General features: G+C 48.0%; 1 long non-coding RNA gene across 1 annotated transcript; it reads right to left on the reverse strand.

Moving 5' to 3' along the window:
* Nucleotides 1-835: 835 nt before the first annotated feature.
* LOC146871834 (uncharacterized) lies at nt 836-9,896 on the reverse strand. Its single transcript, XR_014959613.1, has 2 exons — nt 9,443-9,896; nt 836-3,645 (listed from the first exon to the last, which is right to left on the reverse strand). It is a non-coding gene; the product is annotated as an uncharacterized LOC146871834 (long non-coding RNA).
* Nucleotides 9,897-10,679: the final 783 nt, after the last annotated feature.

The raw sequence follows: 10,679 nt of genomic DNA on the forward strand, positions 1-10,679 counted from the left end.
CAAGCCTGGGGTGGCATAATACATGCTTCAGCCCCTGGCAGGCCTTGGGTACACCAATGCCCTGGGTACCTAGTGTACACTGGTACAGGGGCTGACAGGGTGATCCACTTCCAATTGGTTATGCACCTAGGGTGCATAGTTTTAATTTAGTAGAGAGAACAGCAGGCTGGGGGTCTGATTGGCAGGCCCACAGCCTCAATATGTCAAAAACCAGTGAAGCAAAAAGCAAAAATTTGGGGTGACCATAGGATAGCAGACCCTACTCTCCTACAAGCGTGCACCAGGGTCCTTGCACGAAAACCAGCTGTGTGGGAAACCAGCATTAGCGTTTGCTGTGCAGTGTGAGGCATGAGCGTGCACCAGGGTCCGTGCACGAAAAACAGCCATGTGGGAAACTAGCATTAGAGTTTGCTGTGCAGCACGAATCATGAGCATTTGCATTAAAACCAGCCCTGTGAAAAACCAGCATTAGTGTGTGCTGTGCAAAGTGAGACAAGAGTGTGCACCAGGATCTGTGCGCGAAAGCCAGCCATGTGGAAAACCAGCATTAGTGTGTACGGTGCAGCATGAGACATGAGCGTGCACCAGAATCTGTGCATAAAAACCAGACATGTGCAAAAGTAGCATTAGAGTGTGCTGTGCAGCATGCGACACAAGCGCGCACCAGGATTTGTGTCGGAAAACCTGCCCTGCTATGTGGAAAACCACCATTAGAGTGTGTTGTGCAGTGAGTTGAAGAACCGGACTGTTCAGAGGTCCGGCGGCGCAGGGCACGCCTGTAATCTTCGAGTTCACCTGCCTTAGTTTACAGAGACACGGGACACTCTGCTGCTCCGGGAAAACCAAGTTTATTCAGCTGCAGCTGTGAACAGTAATCCTAGAAGTACAAGCATGTAAGTTCTCAGGAGACTGCTGCTTCACTCCGCAGCTCACTATTTTTTTATAACATGAAACACCCAATCAAGCAAGACACTCCCCAAGATTTACAATGTTGATCTATAATAAAGTAGTAGTATATAATGAACGCGTAGGCATGCTTTGTGCAGCAGAGCATATGTCTCTAGACAGATAATGAGTGCGTATCAGTGATGGATGCAAGCTTTGCGCAACAGAGCATATGTTTCTAGACAGAGGGAGGCGCACAGAGACAGACTTTGTCCTTGCCATGGACAGATAAGCACAGATAAGGTGTATTTGGGCAGGGTTGAATCATGAACAGCTTCAGGGAGTGTTTCAATGCCTATAATGTGGCCATAAGACGGGCTTAACAGCAAGGAGCGGGGAGGGCTACTTGGCACAGAACACCAAAAAGTGGAGAATTACTGTGTCGATGTAGCCTGAGTGAGGGCAAGACAAAAATGGTTGTGCAAAAACAAAATGGCAGCGGAGCAATCGGAGAGTATGGTTCCTCAGACCCTCCTTTTGCCATTACTCAGGCAAAGAATCTGTAGGCATCGGTTCTCTTGTCAATCAGAGTCGATGTCAGAGTCGATGTCGATAGCCATGAAGTCATCAAGTTGCTGCTGGAGCATCATTTTTGTATTATTCACCTTCCGGGGAATGGGGCAAGGAACGCACATTGTCGCACATAAACCGCACAAGGCGGGGCCGCATTGCAAGCAGAGGCAACAGGAGAAGACAAGTGCAAGGGCTATGCCCAGGAAGGTAAAAATCTTCCATCCCCAGGTGGAGAGCACCCCCCAAAACCAACTCGTGAGTGACCCATCTCCTTCATCCTGATGTATAGATGTAGCTATCTTATGAAGTTTGGAGATGGCCGCATACACGGTGGGGGCGTTATCTGGAATATAAACACAGCAGCTCGAGCCGATCAATCTACAGGCACCACCACGGTCTGCAAGGATGACGTCTAAAACCATACGATTCTGGAGCGTCATAAGGCGGTCCGCCTGTAGCTCGGCCGTAATGTTACTCAGGGCTCCAGCTGTTTCATTGATCGTTGCCTCCACAACCAGTGTAAGGTGTCTAATGTTCCCGCTATTAATCATAGGACCCACGAATGGGAGAAAACCTTTGAAGAAGTCCCCAGCTTCCTGGCCAGCCTTAACATCTGCACTAATGACTCCCCTCCTGGGCCTGATAGATGCATGTTGATGATGATTAGATGGAGCTGTGTAGGTGGGAGGAAGGAGAAAAGCCATATAACAGGACCCTGAAAAATTGGCTGGGAGCCATGTATAGGCCCTGTCATGGCAAATAAAATATGTACCTTGGGTTGTCACTAGTGGGGGGGAAGTCGTGGATGGATATGAATAGGTATGTGTGCAGATACTGGTAGCCAGGCGAGCATCAGCGTTGGAGCCTGACCCTTTTAGACATAAGTGGCCTTTATGGGGTACCACCCAAATCGGTGGTTAGTCCCTTTTGATGTGGCTATATAATTTCTTCTGAAAAGTCTGGAGAAAATTAGAGCCATTGTAGGTATCAAATGGCTGATACTCTGCTGGTGGAATGTCAGTTTTGTCTTTGTAATGTGCCATCATACTAATTAGAGCCTTGATCAAGGGTTCCTTGCTAACATCAGTCCCACTGCTGGTCTTCACCCTGTATTTCTCGCGTGCAAAAGCAAACACGTTGTGAAAGGCCCAGCCGGACCCTCTCAAAGTGAAAGGCAAGGGAAAATATGGTATTCCCTTGCTAACGGTATGGGGCAGAAGTCCACACACCCAACAATCAGTTGTGTTTATTACCAATTGGTGTTGGTGTAGGAGTTGGAGGAAAGTATTATTGAGATACTCTTTCCTCCTATGTTGCTCATGGTCGGGTAATGTGTAAAACAGATGTGGAGAAACCGTGGAGGAAACAGAGGGTGCGGTGGACATAATAACTACCCAAGATATCCCTGCAAGCAGCGCACATAGCATCAGCAAAATACACAAGCTTATAGTACATTTACTACGTAACATTTTATGAAATTTACTCTTCATATTCGTCTTCTTGTCGATATTTTTACGTGTACTCTCCATTTTCCCCTAGATGTTGCTCGTGGCAGTCTTCCTTCTTCACTTAGCCGTGGTTGTCAGCCGTCCTATGACACTGCAGGTCCCGCAGGCCTATGGCTACTACTCGGGTCACGAACCAAGGCTCTTACCACGACCCTGCAACCTGATTGGATAGGAGATACCAATAGTAACTGTCTCGTGAAATGTGCATAGTTCACTTGTTAGTGATTGTTCTTGGTCTCAGATTATACCTGGTGGAGCCAGGCACCGTTTGATCTTGGAACAAAGTCCGTGGATCAGAAGTGTTCAACCTTAGTGGAGGTGGCACGGCTTCCTGTAATACATCATCGTCCTCCTTCTCTGATGCCGTAAATTCTAAGTTAGCATCACTAAAAGGCACAAAACGCGGTACTTTTTCACCTTCAAAGTCTCCTATTCCCTCGCGTACCCACTGGTCGTAGAGCAACGGCAAGGGAACTTTCTTGCAGTGTACACCGTGAATCCAGTTCTTGCTTCCAGCAACTTTAACAGCTGTTCTCGTGGTTAGTAACACCAAGCGTGGCTCCTTCCACCGGGGCTCCAAATTCCTGGATCTCTGGAAGTTCTTGGTACACACGTAATCCCCTGGTTGGATGGAATGGCCAACGTCACTGGAGGCTTCAGGCAAGGAATCACGGACCTGCTGGTGAAGGACACGCATTTTACTTGTCAATTCATGTAAATAGTCGATCAACAGAGGGTACTCAATGTCAGAATACTTCTTTGGCCTGGGGACACCCCATACATTTGCTGGTCTCCCAAACACAACCTCGTAGGGGCTCAGTCCCATACGAGAGTGTGTGGTGAACCTGGTAGATAATAAAGCAAGGGGTAACGCATCTGGCCAGTTCAAGCCGGTCGAGGCTTGCACCTTGGCAAGTTTCAGCTTCAGTGCACCATTATAGCGTTCTACCAAGCCTGCTGATTGTGGGTGATTAGCAGCAAGAAATTTCTGCTTTATGCCTAGTCCAGTGCAGACTTTCTGCATGATCTGTCCAACAAACTCACTTCCATTGTCTGACCAGATCATACGTGGCAAACCAAATCTAGGGAAAAACTCTTTCAGTAAGACTTTGGCTGTGGACAAGGCTGTATTGTCTTTGAGGGGATAGGCCTCTATCCATTTGGAAAAGGCACATACCACCACAAGTACATACTTCAGATTGTTGCATCTATCCATGTGTATGTAGTCAATCTGTAAAACCTCAAAAGGGTACGTTGGGGGTGCAAAGTGACCTGCTGGAGTAGGGGTGCCCTTTCCTGGATTATGCATCAAGCACACTATACAGTGTCTCACTAAATTGTCAGCACACTTGGGTATACCCGAATTTTGCCTAACAGGGGCTAGGAGTTTACATATCCCTTTTGCACTGATGTGAGCAGGACCGTGGGCCATGGTAACTACTGGGAGTACGTATGCGTCTGGTAACAGCCAACGTTGCTGTTCAGATAACTCTGTCCAGCATCCAGTATCATCCAGTATTCCTGTCATTTCTCTCCACTTAGCTAGTTCTTCCGGGGTAGCTTCAGCTTGTATCGTTTTCACACTTTCAATCGTGTCCTCGCACATCCCTCCCTCTGCAACCCATCTGGCGGGGCCTGCAACATACATGCGGCTAGTGGCGTTCTGAGCTGTATCTTTAGCTGTCTGGTCTGCAAATGCATTGCCTCTGCCTGTGTCATCCGTTATCTTTCTATGTGCGCTACACTTAACTATTGCTATCTGGGCAGGCAGGGCAAATGATTCAAGAAGTTCATTTACTAACTGGCCATGTTGTATCTTAGTGCCATGTGATGTAAGAAATCCCCTCTCTTTCCATAAGCGGCCAAAGCTATGTGCGATGCCAAAGGCGTACTGGCTGTCAGTATAGACATTCACTCGTTTGTCTTTGGCCAACACACAGGCTTTAGTCAAGGCTATCAACTCGGCTGCTTGAGCCGAGTTATGTGGTATTCGGGCTGTGTCTACTACCGTGTGCAGCGTTGTAACCGCATAAGCTGCTGTAGTCTCACCATTGGGAAGCTTGAAACACGACCCGTCCACATATAGGGTGCCGTCAGGGTCCAAAAGCGGGGTGTCTTGCAGATCTATCCTTCCTCTAGTTTCCTCTTCTGTGCGAAAGAGGCAATCATGTATATCCTGTGTGTGTGTGTCAGTTGGAAGGGGCAACAACGTGGCAGGGTTCAAGGTGTTGCATCGCTTAATATGGATGTGGCTTGCCAGTAATGTTAGTTCGTAGCCTGTCAAACGTGCACTTGTAAGGTGCTGTGTTCTTGTTCTGTTCAGGAGCGTGTCCACTGCATGAGGGACCATTACCATGAGGGTGTTGTCCAGTACCAGTCCAGCTGACTGTCGTATTGACAATGCAGTAGCTGCTGTGCCACGCAGACAACTAGGTAAAGCTCGAGCCACTGGGTCTAGTGTGCTGGAAAAGTAGGCACACGGGCGCTCTTTGCCACCAAAATCCTGGGTTAAAACTGACAATGCACAACCTTCCCGCTCATGCACATATAGTGTAAATGGTTTTGTGTAATCCGGGGTACCTAAAACAGGTGAAGAACATAGGGATGTTCGTAGGTCAGTGAAACTCTGCTGGCACTCAGGTGTCCAAGGGAGGGGATATCGTGTGTCTTTTAATGTTAGAGTCAGTAGAGGTTTGGCTAACAAGGAGAAATTGGGGATCCATTGCCTACAATAAGAGGTAATACCCAGAAACGCTCGTACTTCCTTCTGTGTCCGTGGGACCGTCATCTGAGTTATTGCCTGTATACGTTCAGGGGTCAATCTCCTTCCCTCCTTCGATAAGAGATGACCTAAGTAGGTAACCTCTTGTCGACAGTATTGCAATTTTGTGGGGGAGACCTTGTGATTGTGTTGTGCCAAATGGTGTAAGAGGGCCAATGTCACCTTTTTACACAGTTGCTCAGAGTCAGCCGCAACTAACAAATCATCAACATATTGTATTAGAGTGGCACCGTGAGGAATAGACAAGGTGTCTAGCTGGGTCTTAAGAGCTTGGCTATAGATAGATGGACTTTCGCAATAACCCTGGGGACACCTCTTGAAGCGGAAACTGCGGCCCCCCAGGGAGAATCCAAAAAGGTCCCTACTGTGTTCTGAAATTGGAATACTAAAGAAAGCATTTTTAAGGTCAATGACAGTGAACCAATTAGCCGTAGGGGGCAACATAGTTAATAGGGCAGTGATATCGGGAACTACTGGAAACTGGGGAATAACAATTTTGTTAAGCTCCCGAAGATCAATAATGAAACGGTAAACAGGGAGCTGAGTGGGGTCCGTGCGTTTAAGAACCGGTATCACGGGGCTATTACAGACATTCCCTCGTGTCTCTTCAATGACATCCTTGTGAATAAGGTCAGAAATGATAAGCAAGAGTGCCTTCTCACCTTCGCTAGAAATTTTGTATTGTCGAATGCGAGGCAGTTTGACATTCTGCTTAAGTGTGATGGTATAAGGGGGGATTTGCAAACAACCAACATAATTCGGGCCCTGGCCCCTTAGAGAGGTGGGTAAAGCCTGGAGTTCCAGGGGTAGTGTATCGTTGGACAAATATACAGGGGAGGCCAATTTTTGTCCTAACGTGAGCTGCACACCATTTGGTGAACAATGAATGGTCGCATGCAATCTCTTCAGTAGATCAAGGCCAAGTAAGTTTTCCCCACATCCAGTAGTGAGGATAAGAGGAGCGTCCAACTGACAAGGACCAACAGACAATGGCAAGGGAGTAGAGATGGGGTTACACACCGGTGTTCCTGAGAACCCTACAGACACATTAGTTAAGCCAGACAAAGGGGCATTGGGGAGTTTAGTGTGTATCATAGAACTCTTACTAGCGCCGGTGTCCACCAGGAGAGGTTCAGTAACGCCTAATGCTGTAATATCAACATTAGGGCCCTTTTAATCCACTGGAATTGATGTTACTCCCCGCCTTTGCCTAGGGCAATCCTATTGCGTAAGGAAATCCTGACCCTCAGAGTGAGTGTCATAATCATCATTGTAATAATGAGTGGACTGGGTGTTTTGCTGATCAAAATAATTAGTAGAAGATTGGGGAAGTAGGGGCCGAGTGTTATGGGCCGGTGCTCCACGGCCTCTACCTCGCTGGGTGGACTGGTATCCTCCTTGGCCTCGTGGCACGGGCGGTGCTCCAGTGCGCTGCAATAGTGCAGGGCATCTGTTCTTAAAGTGTCCCTCTTCTTTACAATAGGCACACTGGTTAGCACCTAAAGGTGGTCGGGGAGCAATGGGGCCAGGTCGTTGAATAAGTTGCGAAATTGTGGGGTGTATGTTTGCTGCAACTGATGACGAGGTTGGGGAGGATATGCCTGTTGCAAGAGCACTTTTGTCTTGAGATCCTTAGTTTTCTTGTCTGCCGTTTCTTTCTCTTCCTGGTCCCTATTTTCATAATATTTGGCAGTGGCGAGTATCTGGGCTGAGGAAGAAATGGCCCAGGCGCTCTCGGAGCCCTTGAGCCTAGTGTATATTTCTGGGAGTAAATTGGAGACAAATTTATCAACAAACAATCGTTGGCCACCCTCCGTGCTAAGATCTTGGCCACTATGGTCTGTGAATGACTCCTCAAATCTGGTGAAGAAGTCAGAGACGCTTTCGTCTTTCTTTTGTTTGCATGCTGAAAGTTTATCCCAATTAACCCTTAGTGGGGGCATACGTGTTTTCATTAATGTCAATATCCTACCGGGGAGTTCAGTTGATAATTGTTCTGGTTTTGCACCCCCCACCTGCGCAGCATCTGCGGCAATGATGGCTGTCCATGTGCCGCCAGGTTCCGCATGATCCTGCCGTCGTATACGGGCCCAGATCTGCGGAGGAACCACGTTAGCCATTAGCATATCAATGTCGGCCAAATTCATGATGGAAGCTTCGACAGTCTGTGTGAGTTCCTTATAATACCCAGCAGGATTTTTACGAGGGTCCGGTAAGTGCTGTTTGAGAGCAAAAATTTCGGACCTTTTCCATGGTGTGTGTACCCACACACGTTGGAAATGGGCGGGCACTAAGTTATTATGCGCGGCATCTCCAGTCTGCTCTCGCCACATTGGTGGGACCTCATGCATGCATCTTGAATGGATTATGTGCTGTTTTGCACTGATAAGATGTTCGGAGTACAACGAGTTCCTCCACTGCCTCTCGCACTTCCCCCTCCTGAACTATAATACCCTCATTAAAATCTCTCTGAATCTTGAGTAATTCTACAGGGCGATTACCTAGTCCTCCGTCTTCCCACATTTGTCCCAAAACATCACACATTGCACTGAAAACGTGGCGTTGGGTTGGCGGGTCCCATTGTCTAAACATTGTCATTATGTCGAGTACCCCATAATCTTGGCCAGCAGTCATCCATCGTCTAGCTAATAGATCGAGTTCATCCCTTTCCCAGCCCTTAGGTATTTGGCTGCGTGTTTGTCTACAAAATGAGGGCAAGTGCCCTAAAACTGGCGTAAGGAGTTTATCCAAAAGGGATGGGGATGATGTGTGTGGAACGCGGGTACGTGTTGTAGGGCCAGGTGTCGATGGAGGAGTGACAACTGGTGCCGGGGATATAGGAAATGGAGCTGAAGGGGGGGTGTCAGTATGCACTGTTGTGGTGGGTGCAGGATAGTGCACCAGGGGATGGATAGCAGGCAAGGGCGGATGAGTTGGAGGAGGCTGAACTACTACCGCATGTTGGGGTGGCCCTAAAAGAGGGGCTTGCACATGCTGCTGGAGAACATATGGCGGAGGTGAACTGAGGAGGTTCTCCATTAACTCATTCTTCTCTGAGGGTCGTTCACGTGGCAGGGCAGGATAACACTTATCAGTAGTCATACGATGTTGTCTGTCAACCATTTCGATATTACTTTCAATTTCATTCTGTCTTAGTCTCTTCACTGCCTCCATAATGCTCATGGCATTCTCTCTTTTATCTTTCTTTGCTTGTTTAATTTCCTTCTGTTTGGCCTCCTTTCGCCATAGGCGGAAAGAGTCAAACATTGCTGGCCGGGCTTTTCTCTTAAATAATTTCTCTTCTAAATTATCTAAGATCTCGAGTTGAAAACTTCCGTGGGCTGGCCATTGAAGGACACCGTCCTTACTAGTGTATTTAATCCAGAGATCATTAAAAACGACAGATCCATAACCATGTTTTGAATATAATTCATAATTGGGCGTCCCTACCGGGGGAACCGGGCAAGATTCCTCCAGTCGGGAGTCCCTGTCACAACTACAGCAACACCATTTACGAAACTTACTAAGACCAGGCATCGTCACAAAAACCCCACTAGTCTTTTACCAAACATCAAAGGGTAAAACTAAACACTTTGGTCTGTACAATACGTACCTACCCTTTGGTTTCGGTCTTTGCAAAGGTCGAACAAAGAAACCCAAAAACAAAAAGGCAGTAGGAGCTACCCACTCTTACCTGACCAAATGTTTTCTCGCGTCAGCAGAGGCCCGTCTTTTGTCTCGCGAAACCAATCTTCACCACAAAGGGAACCAAGGCAGGGCGGCAGTCAGGGCGGCGGTCAGGCAGCCGTTGGGAAGGGGAAACCGCGCTGAAAAGACCTTCGGTCCACTTGCGACATGCCGGGGTCAATCACGTGGTGCGCATCCTCTGGAGTTTTCTCACCCGACTTCTCGCGACCCTCAGGCTTGACCGCGACCTCTGAAGCCGCCCCACGTTGGAAGCGCCAATTGAAGAACCGGACTGTTCAGAGGTCCGGCGGCGCAGGGCACGCCTGTAATCTTCGAGTTCACCTGCCTTAGTTTACAGAGACACGGGACACTCTGCTGCTCCGGGAAAACCAAGTTTATTCAGCTGCAGCTGTGAACAGTAATCCTAGAAGTACAAGCATGTAAGTTCTCAGGAGACTGCTGCTTCACTCCGCAGCTCACTATCTTTTGATAACATGAAACACCCAATCAAGCAAGACACTCCCCAAGATTTACAATGTTGATCTATAATAAAGTAGTAGTATATAATGAACGCGTAGGCATGCTTTGTGCAGCAGAGCATATGTCTCTAGACAGATAATGAGTGCGTATCAGTGATGGATGCAAGCTTTGCGCAACAGAGCATATGTTTCTAGACAGAGGGAGGCGCGCAGAGACGGACCTTGTCCTTGCCATAGACAGATAAGCACAGATAAGGTGTATTTGGGCAGGGTTGAGTCATGAACAGCTGCAGGGAGTGTTTCAATGCCTATAATGTGGCCATGAGACGGGCTTAACAGCAAGGAGCGGGAAGGGCTACTTGGCACAGAACACCAAAAAGTGGAGAATTACTGTGTCGATGTAGCCTGAGTGAGGGCAAGACAAAAATGGTTGTACAAAAACAAAATGGCAGCGGAGCAATCGGAGAGTATGGTTCCTCAGAGTGACATGAGCATGAACCAGAATTCCTGTACAAAAACCTGCCACTTAAGAAGCTGGCACCAGAATGTATGCCGTGAGCCACCAGCATGCACCAGGATCCGTGTACGAACAAAGGCAGTAAGGGAGCTAGTCCCAGAATGTGTGCTGTGTAGCCTGAGACACGAACGTGCACCAGTATCTGAGTACGAAAACCAGCAATGTGAGAAACGAACATCAGAATGTGTGCCACCAGTGTGCACCAGGAGCCATGTATGACAAGCATTTGCAATGCAATAGGTGTCGCA

This window comes from Triturus cristatus, chromosome 1_1 (genome assembly GCF_964204655.1).
Source record: "Triturus cristatus chromosome 1_1, aTriCri1.1, whole genome shotgun sequence".
Lineage (NCBI taxonomy): Eukaryota > Metazoa > Chordata > Amphibia > Caudata > Salamandridae > Triturus > Triturus cristatus.